This window comes from Gymnoscopelus braueri (genome assembly GCF_963280865.1).
Source record: "Gymnoscopelus braueri genome assembly, chromosome: 15".
In the NCBI taxonomy this organism is placed as follows: domain Eukaryota; kingdom Metazoa; phylum Chordata; class Actinopteri; order Myctophiformes; family Myctophidae; genus Gymnoscopelus; species Gymnoscopelus braueri.
The window spans coordinates 45,602,751-45,625,254 of record NC_137620.1 but is presented as its reverse complement, the minus strand read 5'-3'; the positions used below and the strand labels follow the sequence as shown (position 1 = coordinate 45,625,254).

General features: G+C 40.4%; 2 long non-coding RNA genes across 2 annotated transcripts; both read right to left on the bottom strand.

The window, feature by feature from the left end:
- Positions 1-8,163: 8,163 nt before the first annotated feature.
- LOC308101269 lies at positions 8,164-8,897 on the bottom strand. Its single transcript, XR_013934524.1, has 3 exons — positions 8,642-8,897; positions 8,379-8,542; positions 8,164-8,290 (listed from the first exon to the last, which is right to left on the bottom strand). It is a non-coding gene; the product is annotated as an uncharacterized lncRNA (long non-coding RNA).
- A 70-nt stretch (positions 8,898-8,967) lies between these two features.
- On the bottom strand, positions 8,968-12,433 carry LOC308101271. The gene is made up of 3 exons (XR_013934526.1): positions 12,346-12,433; positions 9,361-9,471; positions 8,968-9,223 (listed from the first exon to the last, which is right to left on the bottom strand). It is a non-coding gene; the product is annotated as an uncharacterized lncRNA (long non-coding RNA).
- Between the last annotated feature and the right edge of the window lie 10,071 nt (positions 12,434-22,504).

The following is a 22,504-nucleotide window of genomic DNA, read 5'->3' as shown; positions in this document are numbered from 1 at the left end:
ACCAAATCTGGTAACTATAGCTCTTACGGTTTCAGAGCAAAAAAATACTTGAATTTTAGTTTTTTCACTTTTCCATTAAAGTGGATGGGGACATTTAATGCACTAATAAATCAATATCAATAAAACTATGCAACCAATCTCTTAACAAAATACAAGCAGACGATTCCCGGTGAGGCCGGTCATTTTGACATATGGCACTAAATTGGGAAAAATAAACTGTGGGAGGAGATGCGGTTGAAAAAATTGTTTATCTAGAGATAAAGTTTCTGTAAAACAATAGTCTGGTTGCCCATTCGGGCAACCACACTAACTAGAATTGTCGCAATTCAGGGCAATTGCAAAGTGTGGTTGCGCCGACGCAGGTCGCGGGGTCGCCGCCGCCGGGACGCGAGGAATACGCCGGGAGGAATACCGTCGTAGGCTGCGCCAATTACATTGTCACGTCACTCCTGAGATCACTTGCGTTTCATTTTGAGAGGATTGATCCCCCCAAAAATCATGTTTTAGCATCGAACGGTTACGTTTTGCGCATTTGTGGCGCCCCCTATGGATCAAATTGGAAATACTTTTGGGTATTCGTTGAGTAAACCACCCTCGACCTATGATTCAAATTTGGGATCAATTGTACGTTTCGTTCGTGATTTCTGGCATTTTTGGTAAAACGAGCCCCTCCCACTAACTTTGGAAGCCAATTACGGACGAACGGTAAGGACTATCAAAATGCCGTTTGGATATGTTTATCGCATGGGCCCAGAGATCATGTGTACCGATTTTTGTGAAATTTTGACAAAATATGTGGGAAAATGAGCTAAAAGTGTGTTTTGAAGAAAATTAAAAATGGCGGAAAATCTATCCTGACGCAAATGGGCGTGGCCTATATGGGGAGATGCGTAGTGACCCAAGGAATCCAGGGAAAAAGACATTTTGATTTTACGACCTACGGTTCAAGAGTTAAAGGCCAAAACGTAAAGGGCGCTGTTTTAGCGCCACCATGTGGCCGATTAGTGTAATTATTTTTTCAATAATTTCGGACTAAATCATGAACCTCCTCTCCAAATCTGGTAACTCTAGCTCTTACGGTTTTTGAGAAAAAAATACTTGAATTTGAGTTTTTTCACTTTTACATTAAAGCGGATGGGGAAATTTAATGCACTAATAAATCAATATCAATTAAACTATTTAACCAATCTCTTAGCAAAATACAAGCGCACGATTCCAGGTCAAGACGGTCATTTTGAGATATGGCACAACATTGGGGGATAAAAACTGTGGGAGGAGTAGCAGTTTGAAATATTGTTTATATAGAATAATAATAAAGTTCATCAAGAACAATAGTCTGGTTGCCCTGTTAGGGCAACCACACTAACTAGACGCGTCGCAATTCAGGGCAATTGCAAAGTGTGGTTGCGCCGACGCCGGTCGTGGGCTGCGGCCGCCGGGACTCGAGGAATACGCTGGGAGGAATACTGTCGGAGGCTGCGCCAATTACATTGTCATGTCTCTCATGAGATCACTTGCGTTTCATTTTGAGAGGATCGATCCACCCCGAAATAATGTTTTTGCATTAAACGGTTACATTTTGCGCATTTGTGGCGCCCCCCTATGGATCAAAGTGGAAATGCTTTTGGGGATCCGTTGAGTAAACGACCCTTGACATGTGATTCAAATTTGGGATTGACTGGAGGTTTCGTTTGTGATTTTTGGCCTTTTTTGTAAAACGGGCCCCTCCCGCTAACTTTGGAAGCCATTTAAGGACGAACCGTAAGGACTATCAAAATTCAGCTTGGAGACGTTTATCGCATGGGTCCAGAGATCATGTGTACCGGTTTTTGTGAAATTTGGACAAAATATGTGGGAGGAGGAGCTAAAAGTGTGTTTTGAAGAAAATTCAAAATGGCGGAAAATCTATCCAGACGGAAATGGGCGTGGCGTACATGGGGAGTTGCGTCATGACCCAAGGAATCTAGGGAAAAATAAATTTTGATTTTACGACCTACGGTTCAAGAGTTATAGGCCAAAAGGTAAAGTGGGCTGTTATAGCGCCACCATGTGGCCGACTGGTGTGATTTTTTTTTAAATAATTTTGCAATAAACTATTAACCTCACCTCCAAGTCATGTAACTGTAGCCCTTATGGTTTCCGAGAAAAAAATACTTGAATGGGAGTTTTTGCAATTCCCATTAAAGTGGATGGGGAAATTTAATGCACTAATAAATCAATATCAAAAAATCTATCCAGACGCAAATGGGCGTGGCCTATATGGGGAGATGCGTCGTGACCCAAGGAATCCAGGTGAAAAGAAATTTTGATTTTACGACCTACGGTTCAAGAGTTATAGGCCAAAACGTAAAGGGGGCTGTTATAGCGCCACCATGTGGCCGATTGGTGTAATTATTTTTTCAATAATTTTGGACTAAATTATGAACCTCCCCTCCAAATCTGGTAACTCTAGCTCTTACGGTTTCTGAGAAAAAAATACTTGAATTTGAGTTTTTTCACTTTTACATTAAAGCGTATGGGGAAATTTAATGAACTAATAAATCAATATCAATTAAACTATTTAACCAATCTCTTAGCAAAATACAAGCGCACGATTCCAGGTCAAGACGGTCATTCTGAGATATGGCACAACATTGGGGGATAAAAACTGTGGGAGAAATAGCAGTTTGAAGTATTGTTTATCCGGAAGATTAATAAAGACCATCCAGTACTATAGTCTGGTTGCCCTGTTAGGGCAACCACACTAACTAGACGCGTCGCAATTCAGGGCAATTGCAAAGTGTGGTTGCGCCGACGCGAGTCGCGGGTCGCTGCCGCCGGGACTCGGGGAATAAGCTGGGAGGAATACCGTCGGAGGCCGCGTGACGTGCCATTCGAATCGGGTGTCAATCGGATCCTGCCTTCGTGATACATGCCGTTTTGATTTTAGGAAATAGGCCCCTCCCACAAATGTAACGGGCCAATCATATTGTCACGTCACTCCTGATATCACTTTTATTTCATTTTGAGAGGATTGATCCCCCAAAAATCATATTTTTGCATCAAACGGTTACGTTTTGTGCATTTGTGGCGCCCCCTATGGGTCAAAGTGGAAATACTTTTGGGGATTCGTTGAGTAAACCACCCTCGACATGTGACTCAAATTTGGGATTGACTGGACGTTTCGTTAGTGATTTGTGGCCTTTTTTGTAAAACGGGCCCCTTCCGCTAACTTTGGAAGCCATTTACGGACGAACGGTATGGACTATCAAAATTCTGTTTCGCTCCAGATTATCGCATGGGTCCAGAGATAATGTGTACCGATTTTTGTGAAATTTGGAGAAAATATGTGGGAGGAGGAGCTAAAAGTGTGTTTTGAAGAAAATTCAAAATGGCGGAAAATCTATCCTGACGCAAATGGGCGTGAGTTGCGTCATGACCCAAGGAATCTAGGGGGAAAAAGATTTTTATTCTAGGACCTACGGTTCAAAAGTTATAGGCCAAAAACGTAAAGTGGGCTGTTATAGCGCCACCATGAGGCCGAATGGTTTGATTATTTATTTAAATAATTTCGGACTAAATTATAAACCTCCCCTCCAAATCTGGTAACTCTAGCTCTTACGGTTTCTGAGAAAAAAATACTTGAATTTTAGTTTTTTCACTTTTCCATTAAAGTGGATGGGGACATTTAATGCACTAATAAATCAATATCAATAAAACTATGCAACCAATCTCTTAACAAAATACAAGCAGACGATTCCCGGTGAGGCCGGTCATTTTGACATATGGCACTAAATTGGGAAAAATAAACTGTGGGAGGAGATGCGGTTGAAAAAATTGTTTATCTAGAATAAAGTTTCTGTAAAACAATAGTCTGGTTGCCCATTCGGGCAACCACACTAATAAAGTTAAGTATGGAGATCAGAGGTTTCTGCCAGACAGCAACAACATACATACTGTACTAACAAGTTAGTCATTGGCTCCACCTGGTGGCTGGTGGTGGAACCAGCGTTGAATTGTAAACTACATAATGTGTTTTCATAGTCTATGAATCACAAGACTCACATTGTTCAGCATAGTTTAAATACAGCCTCTACAATACTATAATAATACAAGTAAAGTAAACGCAGAGCAGCACAGTGAATCCTATCACAAATTTCCTTTTGTGAGGGAACTAATCACACAAAGTACACTGTACTTCCCAAAAACAACTAGATTACATCAGCTACAATCTGGGAACCCATCGACAAATGAAAAGGAAAAACAGCGCCCTCTGCTGTTTTTTACTCTCTCACTTGGCTCTGTTATAGGGTATAAGGACGCGTGCGCAAGGAAACCAGGGTTTTGGTCTGCCTTCAGCCTTTCACCCGATGGTGCGACTATGTTTTCATTCCCACTAACAATATTTCTACACGGAACACTAACACCACTTTTCCCAGAGAACATGGATCGTTTTGGTTATGAGCCCACTTGTTTCTATGATGAAAGAGCAAGTTAAAATGTGAATATCTTTCCGTGGTTGTCTGCTCCGAGGACGCTATTGTTAAATGAGTTTCTGTTTGTTTCTAGTGGGAAGCAGAGCACAGACAGTAAATCCCGCCCACTATATTTGATTGGGTAAAGCGCGGCATGCTTCCTGATCTGAAGGCACGCCCACTTGTAGGTCAAGTGGGCCCGACAGATTCAAACGCAGAGCAGAATCTGTTCTTGAGAGATTACATCAGCTATTATCTGCACCTTTAGTTGGCACACACACTGTTCAGGGGTCTGCCATAGCAATATATATACAGACACACTGTTGCTTCAATCCACATTAAACGTGCCACAAACACAGTTCAGGGGTCAGCCATGAGAATAGTCACCAGGGACCTGTTTCACTGCACTTTAAAGCTGAGATTTTCTTTATTCTCTGTATAATGACAATACATTTAGATCCCATCATCTCAATGTAAAAATATCCCATTATATCAATGTAAAAACAAAATCCCATAATATCAATATAAAATATCCCTTTTATATAAATGTAAACACAATATCGATGTAAAAATATCCCATTTTATCAATATACAAATATCCCATTATATAAATGTAAAAGTATCCCACAGTATGAATGTAAAAAATATCCCATTATATAAATGTAAAAGTATCCCACAGTATGAATGTAAAAAATATCCCATTATATAAATGTAAAAGTATCCCACAGTAAAAATATCCCATTATATAAATGTAAAAGTATCACACAGTATCAATGTAAACCCCACATGGTAGCACTTGAAACAAACTATCCTATTAACAAGCATTAATGAAGCAAGGGATAATCAATGGGGAGCAGGTCATTATTGAGAAATTAACCCTGACAGTGTGATTAGGTCTTTATCACCCTGAACAAAACCCTGGAAAAAAATTGAAAATTAAAAACAATAAACACGGCCCTCACGTATTAGAAGGACAATATGAGTCACCAGAACCAATTATGTGTGTTTTCAATGAATCTAACATGGTTAAAATGGAGTTTGAAGTATAAAAATGGGTTTATGTAGGAAGGGGACGTGACTGAAATGAATATCAAATATCTAAATACTGAATCAAGCAACTTAAACTGTGTAGGGTGAAACACAAAAGCCAGAGTAGACTTTAAAATCACCCCAGAGATATAAGTAAAAGTGGACACAAAATCAGGCAGCGCAGATTGATATGAGCAGGTGCTCTGAGTCTTTGATTAGACAGATTGATATGAACAGGTGCTCTGAGTCTTTGATTAGACAGATTGATATGAGCAGGTGTTCTGAGTCTTTGATTTGACAGTGGTCTGTTATTGAGTTCAGCGGACAATATTAAAAAATAACAGAACGGTGAATTTGGTGATTGACCAATCAGAATCAAGTATTACACCAAGCCGTGTAATAAACTTAGTTACTGTGCACCACTGCTCTCACTCACAGACATCAGATAGACTGCAGTGGGATTACAGTTATGTACAGTTATGAGTCTATTGGACTCATCAATCATGTGTCACAGGTATGAGTCTATTGAACTCATGAATCATGAGTCACAGTTATGAGTCTATTGGACTCATGGATCAATAATCACAGTTATGAGTCTATTGGACTCATCAATCATGTGTCACAGTTATGAGTCTATTGGACTCATCAATCATGAGTCACAGTTATGAGTCTATTGGACTCATGGATCAATAATCACAGTTATGATTCTATTGGACTCTTGGATCATGAGTCACAGTTATGAGTATATTGGACTCATGGATCATGAGTCACAGTTATGAGTATATTGGACTCATGGATCATGAGTCACAGATATGAGTCTATTGGACACGTCACTGTGAGTCGTTGAGTCCTGATTCCTGGACTGGTAGACTGAGACTGGTCTTTGTCTCAGGGTTTGGGGACTTTACAGCATCTGGTGTTGTAAACATGTCCTTCAGGGAGGGCCTTGAGTTCCAGTCTTGTTCTTTGGCAAACTTGTAAACTCCTCCAAACAGATCAGGAAACATCTCCATCAGGTCAATACCTGCTACATCTTCAGCGCTGTGAACACAAAGCAGTGATCACTGAAGGCGAGCATTGACACAAGGAACACAACTCATGGAAAGACATACAATAACATACAAGAAATCATCAACACTAGGAACAATACAAATGTATGTACAGAAGACATTGGGGGGCGGGCAATTCTGGTGTCAAGCTTAGAAGACTTTTCTAGGAACAGAGAGGTGCTATTTTATGGCGGTTTTGAAGGAGGGTAGGGAGTGCCCTACGGTGGACACTGTGCTCTACAACGAGGAACCAGACCAGTCCACAACAGTCCATTCGGCTCCATTTGTAGGGCCGCCCCCCCCAGGCCATGTAACTGATACACTTCTATTAGCTCATTCTGTGCCAAATGGGGGGGGGGGGGGGGGGGGGAGAACGTCCAGAACCCAAGATAATTTGATCCGAAGATTCGCTGCTCCGTTCACTTCTTGGTTAACTTATTACTTAAAAATCCTGTATCTCGACTCCTATCTAAGAAAAATCAAAAAATCTCTGGCACTGGGCAAACACAGCCAGAAATAATTCTGTCACAGTGGGACTGAATGAGTTAAGTGCAATAGTTTGTAGTCTTTAGAAATAAAACAAGGGTTAATATTAAGTCAATGTCACACGCACACGCGCACACGCACATGCACATGACTTATGTATATAGTGTGACTGCTCTTTGAGGTGTTATTAAACGTAATTCTACTTACTAGTGCTGATGGAGATCGTGTATGAAGCGCAGCAGTCCAAATGAGTTCTCAGGGTAGGACTTCTCATCATCCATCATCTGGACCAACTCCTGTGGGAACTGGAAAAACATACAACTTAAGGATTTAATTCACTTCGGAACATAAGTATGAATGTGAGCATGAAATTAGGTTTTAAACTTGGCAAAGCAAGTGTACACCATTTCATATGCAAGGTTAAAATGTTATTTAGATTTAAGCAGATGCTAAGACTATTGTTTACCTGGTATCCTACAGTTTCAATGTACAGATTGTTATTTTGATAGCGTGTTGTTTAGACAGTTGCTAGGTTCATTGATTAGCCTACCTGTGATTCTGCTTTACTGAGACACTACACTGTCTCTCTGCATTATATGTATGTGTTTACCCTGTTTATTGTAAGTCACTCTGGATAAAGAGTGACTGCTACAGTAAATGCCTACTTTGAAAATTGTATACAAAACGTTACTTAAAGGCATTAAATAGGGTCTTAAAGAGAAATGAAAGGCAGAAGAAATAAAACAGAAATGATCAAAAGCTCAAAATGCAATGGTTATCACTCTATTAGAAAACGTTTACTCACATTGTCTTTCCACGTGTTGAACTGCACCTGCTCAGCATACTGGTCTAACTTCCTGATGAGGTCCTTGTCAGCATTTTGACAGTTCTCAACCTCCTTTAGATTTCCAATCCTTCTCAAGTAGTCTACTTTCCTGGGAAATTAATAGTAATCATTTTGAAAGCATTAGGCTAAAACATGTACCTTACTATTGCATCAAACTGATGAGCTGAATAATATGTGCAATGTAAAATGTTTGTTCTATCTTACCTCTCGTTTGACCAAAAGAAGGGATGAACCAAGCATTCCAGAGTTGTAGGTCTTTTGTTTGGGTCTTCATTGATCATCCACTCAATGAGATCCTTGGCAACCACATCCTGAACATGGCTTAGATTGTAGTTTCCATCCAGAATGTTGACATCACATCTAGGGCCTTTGCCAAATGGATGCTCGCCTCCAGAAAGGATGTAATATATCAACATCCCAGCCACCTTAAGAATGAGCATGAGAATGAGTAAGAACATTTGTATGCTGTTGTCATTAATTAAATTGTTCTCACGCAGAATAAAAAAGAACAACCTGGATATCAGTGCTTCTTTTATATGGGATATCACGGTCTGCATCCAAAGTTTCCTTTGCCCTCCAGCATCTCGTTCCTGAAGCGCTTGTGACTAGCGTTGTTTGTCCTTCAGGTAATAGTCGGCTTATTCCAAAATCAGCAAATTTTGCCTTGCCTCGAATATCTGCAAGGCAAAGTGGGAAGATCGATATAACTTAAGGGTTTGGGATTGAGCAAAATAAATTCCAGACAAAATGATTTATTTTTTTCCCCCATCGCTTACCAATCAAGACATTCTGGGGTTTGATATCCCGGTGGAGAATTGTAGGATTATGACAATGAAGAATACTTAAACTCTTGAGAACCTGCTTTGCTAGCTGTTTTCTCCTCAATTCACAAAGGTTGTGTTTAGTGATATATTCTGCCAGGTTGTATTCACATAACTGTAGAACAAGGTAAACAAAGTTCTCATCCTCTATAAAGTCCACATATCGTACAATCGAAGGATCATCAAGGTCTGGAAGACGTAACAAGTCTTGTTCTTTCTTCAGCACTTCCTCAGCATCGTTGCATTTTGTCGTTCTCTTCACTGCAACTTCAGTGCCATCATCCCTTAAACCCAAGAAGACTTCATCTCCACCACTTCCCTTTGCGATGCAGAATTCCTTGTCTTTACCAAACACAAGACTCCCGACTTTGCTAACGCTACAGTCATCAGCGTTTATAAGCTTCTCTAACTGTGGCCTCCATCTTTTACTGACTGGGCGCCATTCTCGTGGTTTTGGACTAGGAACGCTGTCATCATTCAGTGGTTCTTCCTCTCCTGATATTGGTCTCATGTTCATCTCAATGGATCTTGATGGCTCTGTAATGGGATTGATTGATTGATTGACTATTTTATTTAAGAGATTTATGTTAACATTACAGTACAGTCAAATGTTATGCTAAAAGGATAACACAAAACATGTAGATTTAAAAAAAACAAATCAGTTCAATACTTACTAGTTTGCTTCTGCTTTTTCCAGTAGAAAAATCCCAGTATTGCTGTCACCACAATGATGATCACTGTGAGCACAATCCCTGCAATCACTCCTGTGGTGAGACTCACACTCTCTGAAACATAGTGAGTCATAACCAGTGTTGGAAAAGTTACTAAAACACAGTAATATGTTACTTATTACATATTACTTGTTTAAAAAGTAATGTAGTTACTTTACTTATTACTCCCTGCCAAAAGTAATTAGTTACTTAAGTTACTTTTTTTTTCTCGCCCCCAGTAATTGCATCCTTTCTCCTCAAAAGTCTGACTTTGCATTTTCAACATTAGCAGTTTTTTCCCCCTCTTTTCTGCAGCCTACATTGTAAAATCCTCATTGTTGATTTAACTCTGAAAAGTGTTCTGTACACATGACGGGTCCATTTGGTTCCATTTGTACACTCATTTGAATTATATTAACACTAACACTTTTACTGTGTATGAATTCATAACTTACAGACTAACTGAAAACCATTTGACTATTAATTGAATACTAAGGACCTCAATGGAAACAAGACCGCAAGGACTTTATTGGAAGTATTTTAAATGTATTTAATGTATTTTTTGCCTTTTTTGCCAAACACCTGGGCTCAAACAGATAATGACTCATCATGAGACACAATCTTTGAACAACTTCTGTTGTTTATTAAAGCTCCAAACAGTGCTAGGCCAATAAGGCTACATGTGCCAGTGCATTTCAATTCCAAAAATATAGAAAAACTAACATTTCTATATGACTGACTGTCCATAAAAACTGAAAGCATCAAGAGGACTCAGTCAGGATCTCAGGACACAAAACACATTCAAACTGAAAATAATCAAATCAAAAGTGTGTGCATACAGCAGCAACCAGTTAAACAACAAAACCTCTACAGAAAATGTATTCTAATAAAATACAAAAATAAAAAGGCTCCCATAGCAACACATATCATCGTGGGTTTCTGACTGAATGTAAGAGCAAATGCAAGTAAAAAATCATTCTGTATGACTGCTGAAAATTTCAAAGAAAGTCAAAAGTGTGCTAACAGCCTACAGCTAGGCCTATGTACTAGGCCTACAGTTAAGTGGGCATTGGACAATATGTTGGTGGACCCACTTACAGCCAGCCTCTCAAAAACCTTTTATCTGACAGCAACCAGTTAAACAACAACCTCTTCATAATATATATATATATATATATATATATATATATATATATATATATATATATATATATATATATATATTGAAAATAGCCGACCTACAAGCTTACGGCGCGTCTTCATCGGTTAACAAGTCGCTTATAATAAGCAGACATGGCAACAATGTTTGATCCGGTTTAAGGCCCGCCCTTGCGCAGCTGATAATTCACACATAGACAAGTGCGCAACGTTTCCGTATCCGCTCTAGACCGGATCAGCAAGCAGCCTGCATAGCAACTCGATCCCAACCAGTCTACCATTATATCAATGGACCAAAAACAACACAGGATCAAATAAACACACTCAAACCCAGCGTACCACCAAGGCTCGTGAAAAAAAGTAATAAATTACTTTTTGAAAAAAAGTCAAGGTAATATTATTACTCAAAACATGAAAGTAATTAGTTACGTTACTAGTTACTGGGAAAAAGTAATAATATTACTTTAAGTTACATAATTACTTTAGTTACTTTCCAACACTGGTCATAACACAACTGTTGTCAACATTATACAATTAAATAAATCAAATCAACAGCTGTGTTAAAATGGTTCCATCCACTGTCTTGTGATCCAAAGATCACAGGTTTGATTCCTGCCTGGTCTTACATGCTACATGTCCTTACTGTAGAGGCAGCAGAGTTATCAGTCCAGTCCAATACATTGTTGACCTCACTCCACCTCACAAAGTCCCTCACTACCTCGTCATGCTCACATGTGTGATGCAGCTGACTGAGAACTTCTGGAGGTGGCATGACTCATGAGTTGTAGCGCAAGTCTGAGCTATAGGCAGTGAACAGGAGGGGTGACAGCACAGTTATCTGGGGGGCACCCGTATTGCACACCAGCATGTCTGACCTGCATCCCTGCAGTCTCACATGCTGTTGTCTAGTCTGTGAGGTAGTCAGTGATCCAAGCCACCATGCTGTGGTCCACCTGCATCGCTGCAAGCGTCTCCACCAGCAGATGTGACTCGATGGTGTTGAAGTCAAAGAACATGATCCTGACAGTGTTGTTGTCCTTGATGAAGTGTTGAGGTGAGTGTAGGTCCTGTTCAGCAGGTAGATGATTGCATCCTTTACCCCCCAGTTAGCCTGGTATGTGAACTGGAAGGGGTCAATGTGGTCACTCACTAAGGGTCTCAAATGCTGAAGGACCTGTGATGTTAGGGTGACTAGCCAGTAGTCATTAGGGACTGAGGGACGGCTTTTCGGGACAATGCAGGAAGTGTTCCACAGCTAAGGCATCTTCCGTAGCCTCAGGTGAAGAGATCCCTGAATGGAACAGTAAGCTGCTCAGCACATTCCCTCAGCACCTGGGAGCTGATGTTGCCGGGCCGGTCCCGCTGCTTTCCTGGTGTTGGTCTGTGGGAGCTGACGTCCCACCTGGTAAACGGTGAGGACCAGAGGGGCAGTTACTGGTCCTGCAGGCAATAGGATCGGGCCCCTAGAGACTGGTCCCAGATGTTTGTCACGGCACGAGCCGCCCTTCCATCAAGCCGATTGAAGAATAAATTCATGCCATTGGCCTTCTCACTGTTCCCTGTCACGGCAGCAATAGCTGAACCATACCCAGTAATTTTCCTGACCCCCCCCCCCCCCCCACCAGTTCTGAGGTTCTGCTCTATAGATGTCTCTAGCTTTGTCTAGTTTCACCTCCTCTAGCTTTGTCTAGTTTCACCTCCTCGTTCACAGCCCTAACCCCATCCTCATCCCATTATTAGAGAAAACATTGAACAAGGAAGGTATTAAAGAGTGAAGGAAATGTTCATTACCTGCTTTGACACTGTGTATCTCAACAGTGTGGTTGATGTGTGGTAGGTGAACTCTACAGGTCACATGCTTTGTTTGAGCCACTGTCACAGTCCTCTGGACAACATAACAGTGATCTGAAGGTTTCTCTGTCACTGAGGATCCAGCATTGATGTTGTTTCCATCACTGTCCAACCAAGAGACCTGAGGTTCCGGATACCAGCACCCAGATTCACATTTCCAAGATAAGAGATCACCTTTTATTCCAGTTAAAGAGATCACTGGCTGAGACACAGACCCTGCAAAACACAAATAAAGAGATTATCAATCAAGCTAGTCAGTCAGTCAGCCAGCAATGTTTGGCTCGTTACAAAAACAGACACATTTAAAAAAAAAAGTAGTTACATTGCTCATTATAATACATTTCCATTTTCCTCAAAAATTCTGACCTTGCATGTTGCACCTCCAGTTGTTCTTATGTCTTCAGCCTACCCAGTCTACACTACTCATCATGGTCAACAACTCTCTAACTAACCTGACCTGAGAAATATAAGTCATGCTATAAAGGTTAATTATGTTTTTCCATCCATGTTTTGAACAATAAATCTTACCAACAAGAAGCTGAATCAAACTGTTGCCCAGGATTGGAACAGAACACATGTATGTCCCCTCATCTGAGAACTTCACCCTGGACAGCTTCAGTGAGATGTTACCATGAGACAACTCATCATCCAACAGGAACGTCCTCTGTTTGTACGACGGGTTCAGTTCTTCAGCCGTGTCACGTCCATCTTGGAGGAGATGCACAAACTTAGGGTTCAGGTCAGGTCTGGTCCACTCCATCCTTCCACTCTTCACGTTGACAGGAGGTTCAATGTGACAAGGAAGGATGACATCATCTCCCACTTTGGCCATCACTGGCTGAGGAGACCCGATCACCTGAAGTCCTTAAAACAAAACAATATGGATTGAAGGTTGATTTTAATAGATGTATGCTGTACCATATACTCCTAGGGAACTCTGTCTACTAAGTATAAAGGGTTTAAGTGGTAACATACTTAGTTGACCGCCCGGAGTCCCCAGGACTCTATACTAGGCCCCCTCCTGTTTTCGGTGTACACTACATACAGTATATTAAAATAGGTGATCTACAAGCTCACAACGCACAACAACACAACACATTGTTCCCCTGCCATTGCACATAAACCCTAAAGGCCCTATTATGGGGTGAACATTCAGTGGAAATAGCTGATCTACAAGATCACAATGCATTGGCTATTACATAATAGGGACCTTAGGGTCCAAGTCTGGACCTCATGCTCACTGAGGACCAGTTGACGGCACTGAGGTCTCAACTAATTGAGATATAGCCATTTTAAGCGAAGTCAGATTTACCTAGATTATTAGTATGCTTATTTAGCAATAACTTAAAACTACAGCTTGTAGCAGTTTGTCTGAGCTAATCTCACAAACCGTTGGGCCGATCAGCAACACATTTCTTGTGCACATTGCCAGTAGGTCACAGTTGCATCTCCTTGTATGTGTTTTACACTTTTTTAAATATCTAACTGAGAAGTACATTAGAAACAACTGTTTATAAGAACATTAGTTTCCAATACGTATTGTAGTCATATCAATGATTCCACTAGGGATGTCCGACATTGACTTTTTTGCCGATACCCCATATTCTGATATTGTCCAACTCCTAATTTCCGATACCGATATCAACTGATACCGATATATGCTTTTTCACCAAAAGTCAACTAATTGTCAGGTAACATCATCACATATCTAATAAAATAAAATATGTATAATATCAATATAATATCTAACAAATCTAATATAATACAGTGATGTTGTTAGGTGAGTCCCGGAACTCACTGATGGTCATTTGAATGAGTCCCACTAATCTTAGATTAGATGTTGGCCTTTTTATTTTAAAGAAAATTAAGTGATACAGATATTTTCCGATATTACATTGTTATGCTAATATCGGTCAATAATATCAGACATCCCTAATTCCCACACATCACGGTTTCATATGGGGTAAGGTTTGTTTCAAGAGTGAAGTTGTATCATACCAAAATATAAACGAGAAGACATGTAGGAAGACATCATATATCAGTGTTGGCCCCTGGACTATTGTCATGTTAATTAACAACGTGCACGTGAGTCCAACTGTACTTAATAAGGTGTTTCTCACATGTGACGCTGTCTGTCACTCTGCTACTGTGTCGGTTCCCGCTCGGTCGCACACCGCTGACATCATCACACGTCGACTCTGTAGTCTTTCTACCACTAACACAATCACACCACAACTACCTCTTTGCCTGTCCGATTCTGCTAAGAATCCATGGACGAGAAAGGAAAAGTTTCTTTTCTGTATTTTTTTCTTTCTCACAGAACCAGGAGATAACGTGATCCGAAGATTTACTGCTCCATTCACTTCCTGGTTAATTTATTTGGGAAATAACCTGCATCTCGGCTCCTGTGTTTTACTATGTATTTTTGGCAAGACATGATATTTTTAACGGATAACAAGTGAACAGGAGGTTGCGATGAAATGTTATTTTTTTTGCGGAAGCACAGTGAAACCCTCCGTGATGAGCAACCATCAGGGAATCGATCATACTGGAGATAAATATTCTGTGACTACTTGAAAAGGTAGTCAGTAGTCAGTCTGGGCCTTATTTAGTAGTATATACTCTGGAAGTGAAAGAGTTAAAGGGATATTTCCCTTTCAAACTAATTGTGGGTCATTTTATCGTCTACTCAGGCTTTTGAGAGCCCCCAGACAGTTTTGAAGTTACTCGAGTCAGTATTTAGATATTTGATATTCATTTTATCAGACACGCCCCCTTCCTATACAAACCCATTGTAACTTCAAACTCCATTTTAACCAAGATTAATCGAAAACACCCGTTCTTGGTTCTGGTGACTCAAGCTGCCCTCCTAATGCGTGAGGGGGAATTTCGATTACTTGTATTTTATACATATCTTTTGTTGTATTTAGTTTTTTTCAATTCTTTTTTTTTTATAAATGAAAAAAGTAATTGAAAAAACACTGTCTCGGGTGGCGCAGTCGGTAGCGCTGTTGCCTCAAAGCTAGAAGGTCCTGGGTTCGATTTCTGCCGGGGACGCTGTGGGCGCTGGGGGTGTGTCCTCTCCTCCGCGTAATCAGCGCCCATGCCCTAGGTGGGGTTGGTGAAAGGGCCTACTCTGTGTGGAGTTTGCATGTTCTCCCCGTGTCTCCTAGGGTAGTTAATACCCTCACAAAAACATGCAGAAATCCTGGTCGCTATACCGCCTTCCCCACAACAGCCGGGGCGCCTGATGGAGGGGAAGGGAACTGGTTGGAATAACGTGTTCCTTCCACGCGCTACGTCCAACCGGGGAAACTCCCCCCTGTCAGGTGACAAGAAGGTCAGTTGGCTCTCATGCATTGAAGGAGGCATGAGCTCGGCCCTGGGCTCCCTAGGCTGTGGGAGGCTGGTGTAGCGCTGGTGTAGGGCTGGTGTAGCGCCCAGGATCACTTAGAAAATTGGAATCGCGGGATAAAAAAAAAAAAAAAACACGGTCTCCTCACGTATCAGAAGGACAGTCACCAGAACCAAGGACGGGTGTTTTTGATGAATCTAACATGGTTAAAATGGAGTTTGAAGTTATCACTTCGCCATTGTGTCTCGCGTGAGAGATGTTATCGTTCCAGGCGTTAGCCAGGACCATCGTGCACCGTGCACGCATGCATTGTTTACATGGATTGCTCGTCGTGAGTCTAGAGCTTTAAACAGCGCAGTGCAGTGCAGCGCAACGGTGAGATTTCTGGCACCCAACGTAATCTGTTTTAATAAAATTCTGGCACCGTGTTAAGCAACTTAAAAACTGTCCGGGGTGAAACACAAAAGCCTGAGTAGACGATAAAATGACCCAAAATGATTTTGAAAGTAAAATATCCCTTTAAGTCAGTGGTCTTTTTAGTTATTTTTAGTTCGATACCGAAAGGAGAAATTTGGTGTCTTCCCGGGACCCAAACTTAATTATTTAAACGTTATTTATGTGTCAATTATGTGTATGAATTTGCTCCGTTTAGTAAATTGTGACCCATTTACCACTTAAGCCCTGTTTATAAGTGAAAACAGCCGATCTTGTAGATCGGCTGTTTTCACTATTCCTTTTTTTAAATGTTATTTTTCGTAAATCGTTATATTTTATAACGTCTAGTTCGACAGGACAGGACATAGGCCTTTGTCTGAGTGTTGGGACCCTCGCGAAACATTGCGGACCCTTTTGGACCCCCGCGAAACATCGCAGCCACGCATGCAAGAGGTTGCACATGAACTCTGCAGCCGCAGTGAGGCACTCCAACACAAACACTCTGACGCTCCCCTAAATCCACTCCAGGGTTTGAAAATACCCACTTCACAAACGGGTGACGTGCATTACCGTTCCAATGACCAAAACTCCACTTCGGGATTTCGCAAAGACCCACAAAAGCGTTCAGTAGTCGTGTGTGTGTGTGTGTGTGTGTCTGTGTGCGTGTGCGTGTGCGTGTGCGTGTGCGTGTGCGCGTGTGCGCGTGCGTGCGTGCGTGCGTGCGTGCGTGCGTGCGTGCGTGCGTGCGTGCGTGCGTGCGTGCGTGCGTGCGTGCGTGCGTGCGTAAGAATGGAGAACAGCGTTGGCTCACGGTGTTTCGGTTTCGCTCGGTGGTGGTCGGTGCTGACGCTAGGGAACAACATGGTCTACCCGTAATGTTGTCAGTTTGTGCTGGCCGCAATTAATTATGCTCCAAGGAGGCAAATGTGTGGTGAGCAATGAAAAGTAGCCTACGCCACCCGTAAATTAATTGCACATGTTGTGGCTTGTGTTGTTAGTGACATGTGATATGTTGTTGTTGTGTTTAGTGTAAAAGAATGAGACGGGAAAATGATGACGGGACTTCTCTCTAATGTAATATAAGATGGATAATTTTTATATATTTCAAAAATGTATGAAATCATTTTGAAGGAATGTTAGCTGTTATGTTAGCTGCTACAACATTTACATGTTTTCCTTTGGTGAAAATCTTTTGAGAATAAAATAAAATAGTAGGAAATGTTAAAACAAAGTAAGAAGAAGATGTGTACTCAAGATGCAAAAAAACAAACAAACAGTGGTTTAAGTTAAAATGTAGTGTCTGTCCCTCTTCTATCCATGTCTTCACTGAGACATGAGACATCTCCAGACAAGAACCCTTTACAATCACATCCTCACTGTGTTTCATTTGTTCACTCCCACAGACCATTTAGTTACTATGTTTGGATTATAAAAATGTACATTTATGTTAGTCAGCCATCATGTTATATCCACAACACAAGGTAATGGTAGATTAAAGGCTGAGCTTCTGTGGAAAACAATAGAATAAACAGTGTCTCTAGAAACATTATGAGAAGAGAAGAACAGAATAAACAGTGTGCACAAACCACATCATTTGTTTTGCTTCTTTTTGCACCCCATAACCTGTTTTAGTCACACCACAACAATTATTTGCATTCACACAAGTAATGCTCCAAATTACATTTAGAGGATGCAGAGATGACCTTTCAGGAGCATATGAGACCCTGATACAGTCTGACAGAATGACAGAGGGTTTACTGAGGTTCCTCAAGGTGTTAAAGAGAGATGATAGAGAGTGATGTTCATTACCTGGTTTAACACTGTGTGTCTCAACAGTGTGGTTGATGTGTGGTAGGTGAACTCTACAGGTCACATGCTCTGTTAGAGCCACTGTCACATTCCTCTGGACAACATAACAGTGATCTGAAGGTTTCTCTGTCACTGAGGGTTCAGCATTGATGTTGTTTCCATCTCTGTCCAGCCAAGACATCTCAGGTTCAGGAAACCAGCACCCAGAATCACATCTCCAAGATAAGAGATTACCTTTTATTCCAGTTAAAGAGATCACTGGCTGAGACAAAGACCCTGCAAAACACATACAAGGATTATCAATTAAACTATTTTATTATCAGTCAGTCAGTCAGTCAGACAGACAGACAGACAGACAGTATTACTCATTACATTTTTCAAAAGTCTTAATACTTATTAGTCGCTGCCAACAGTAGTTAGTTACATTGCTCATTAAATTAGTTTTCCATTACAAACCCACATAATTGGTAACGTCATGATTCATCAATAGAAACAAGACCGCAAGGACTTTTTTGAACAAAGTATTTTAAATGTAACTGTGCTGTTTTACATTTGTGCCTAATAAAATATTCAATCAATCAATCAATCAATTTTCTTACTCTTTTATGACCACATACGCAGATCTCTGTCTGTCTGTCTGTCTCCCTTTTATGCCCATACATTGTGCTCCCTGATCTCATCAGTATATGCCCATATATGGGCAGCAAGTTTTGATCTGTGGGTCTGGACAACCAGTTCTCTATATATTATATTATATTATATTATATTATATTATATTATATTATATTATATTATATTATATTATAGATATTGTAAAAATACCTGTACATTTTATAAACTGCTGCTAAAATATAAGTTATTGTAACAAGACCCTAACTCTTCCTACTCTTTCTACCCTCTCCTCCACCGTCTCATTCTCCATGTTAACAGGAGGTTCAATGTGACAAGGAAGGCTGACATCATCTCCCACCATGGCCATCACAGGCTGAGATGAACCAATCACCTGATTTTCTTAAAACAAAACAAAATGGATTCAGTGATATTAATGTTTATTTATTATTTTTATAGATGTATGTTGTGCACTTATCAACATACTGTATTAACATAATGTTATTGAGATGGTTTGAGAACCATTGGTTCTCAAAGTGCGGTCGGAGGACCCCCAGGGGTCCTTGGGGGGTACCAGGGGGTCCCCAGAAAAATGTGTTAATATAACATCACAATGATTTTAACCACTTTAACCATACTTCATACTTTGTCTACTAAAAAATCTACAAGCTCATAGCGCGGCACCGAGTGCCGCGCTATGAGCTTGTAGATCTGCTATTTTTGAAAAATCCCCGCACAAAACATTTTTTAGATGGGGGTCCACAGCCAAGTACATATCACTTTGGGGGTCCTTGACATGAAAAAGTTTGAGAACCACTGATTATACCAACATCAACATCAACAGCATCAAAAAACTGTTAGTATTTAGAAGACATTAAATAGAATCCCCCACATTCCCCCACAATCCCCCTCATGATTTAAAAAAAAATAGCAGATCTACAAAGCTCATAGCGCGGCACTCGGTGTCTATGAGCTTGTAGATCTGCTATTTTTGAAGGGCCTAAAGTATAAAATAATGGTTATAGCTAAAAATTAAAAATGACACAGTATGTGTTCCTGGTCTTAAAGGGTTAAATCTGCTCTCTACAGTACACACACACACACACACACACACACACACACACGCACACGCACACGCACACGCGCACACACACACACACACACACACACACACACGCACACACACACACACACACACACACACACACACACACACACACACACACACACTTGCATTGTAGAAGTGTTCTGTTACAAGTAAAAGTCCGGAATTAAAATGTACTTGAGTAAAAGTACAAAAGTATTGGTATCAAAATGTACTTAAAGTACCAAAAGTAAAAGTTAAAAAATATTTGAAAATAGCAGATCTACAAGCTCACAACGCGTCGCGGTGAAACACGTTGTGAGCTTGTAGATCTACTATTTTCAAATAGCCTAGGTATAAAATAGGGCTAAAGTGGTTAATGAATGTTTTATAACGTAATAATGTATATCTGTAAAGTAACTAGTAACTAAAGTTTTCAAATAATTGTAGTGGAGTAAAAGTACAATAGTGTTGAATTACTAACAGCTATCAGGAAGAACTGGTTTATTATTATTAATATATTATCAGGAACCCTCACACTACCACAAAACAATTTAAAGTAATAATATCAGCTTAATGAAAACTATTTAGTCATTCTATTTTATTGTTGTTTTTCATCCATGTTTTGAACAGTAAATCTTACCAACAAGGAGCTGGATGTCACTGTAGAGGTTGTCCAGGTCTGGAACAGAACACCTGTATGTTCCCTGATCTGAGAGCTTCACCCTGGTCAGCTTCAATGAGATGTTACCATGAGACAACTGCTCAGGAAACAGAGACGTCCTCTGTGTGTATGACGAGTTCAGAAGATTAGAATCCACATGTCCATCTTGGAGAAGGTGCACGTATGGTGACCCCCTCAGGTCAGTTCTCCTCCACTTCACCCTCTCATTCTCCATGTTAACAGGAGGTTCAATGTGACAAGGAAGGATGACATCATCTCCCACCATGGCCATCACAGGCTGAGATGAACCAATCAGCTGATTTCCTTAAAACAAAACAAAATGGATTTAGTGATATTAATGTTTATTTATAATTTTTATAGATGTATGTTGTTCACTTATCAACATTGTATGAGAACCATTGGTTCTCAAAGTGGGGTCAGAGGACCCCCAGGGGTCCTTGGGGGGTACCAGGGGGTCCTCAGAAAAAATTGTTAATATAAAATCACAATGATTTTCACCACTTTAACCATATTTTATACTTTGTCTATTAAAAAATAGCAGATCTACAAGCTCATAGCGCGGCACCGAGTGCCACGCTATGAGCTTGTAGATCTGCTATTTTTGAAAAGTCCCCGCACAAAACATTTTTTAGATGGGGGTCCACAGCCAAGTACATATCACTTTGGGGGTCCTTGATATGAAAAGGTTTGAGAACCTGATTATACCAACATCAACATCAACAGCATCAAACAACTGTTAGTATTTAGAAGACATTTGTAGAATCCCCCAGAAGCAAAGATTTGAGTTACAAATGTTCACTAAAATATAAATATATTCAAAGTTTTGCACAAGTGTTCATGATTTTAAAAAAAATAGCAGATCTACAAGCTCATAGCGCGGCACTCGGTGCCGCGCTATGAGCTTGTAGATCTGCCATTTTTGAATAGCCTAAGTATAAAATAATGGTTATAGCTAAAAATGTAAAATGACACAGTATGTGTTCCTGGTCTTAAAGGGTTAAATCTGCTCGCTACAGGACACACACACACACACACACACACACACACACACACACACACACACACACACACACACACACACACACACACACACACACACACACACACAGGTTGAAAAAGTACTCAAATGTTTTACTTAAGTAAAAGTATCAATACTACAATGTAGAAGTGTTCTGTTACAAGTAAATGTCCGGAATTAAAAATATACTTGAGTAAAGTACAAAAGTATTGGTATTATACTTATTATACTTATTATACTTATATACTACAAGTAAGACGCGCGAACGCGGTAAGCGAACGCCAAAAAAGAAAAAAAAGAATGAAAAAAAATATTTAAAAAAAAGTAACCAATAAAAATTTTTTTTTCTTTTTTTAAAAAAATCTGCGTTAAAAGGAGCATCTTAGAAAAATACAAATTCACAAAAAAAAAACTTGGAATGTTTTTGAACAATTCAACAAAGTGTTTGAAGTGCCTGTTTCACCCACTTCCGGGGGGCGGAGCCAAAATCCGAGCCCGATGTATTTGTTCGTAGACCCCCACTTAGGGGGGGTAGAAAAAGTTTGGGAGCGATTCGGGCACTTTTCATTTAACATGGGGTTTCAATGGGGAGTTTTTAGGAGCCTTCTCCGGGGCGTGGCTTCCGGGGGAAGGGGCGGGCTTAAACGCAACCTTGACAGGTGTGTTCAGTTTTCAAAGACCTTTCATTTGATGTATGGTACGTCTAAATTGGACATTTACTTATCTCAGAGGAGCTGCACACAGGCAGTGCACACAGAGACACAGACGGAGACACAGACGGAGACACAACCCAAGCAGGGTTACATAGTAAGCTCCACTTGGTCGGAGGCGCGGCTTCGCCGCGCCTCCTCCCGCGTTCGCAAATATTTTCAAATAGCCTAGGTATAAAATAGTGGGTAGGGGTAAAAGGTCCTTGTTGAATTAATAACAGCTATCAGGAAGAACTGGTTTATTATTATTAATATATTATCAGGAACCCTCACACTACCACAACAAAGTTAAAAGTAATAACATATCAGCTTAATGAAAACTATTTAGTCATTCTATTTTATTGTTGTTTATCATCCATGTTTTGAACAGTAAATCTTACCAACAAGGAGCTGG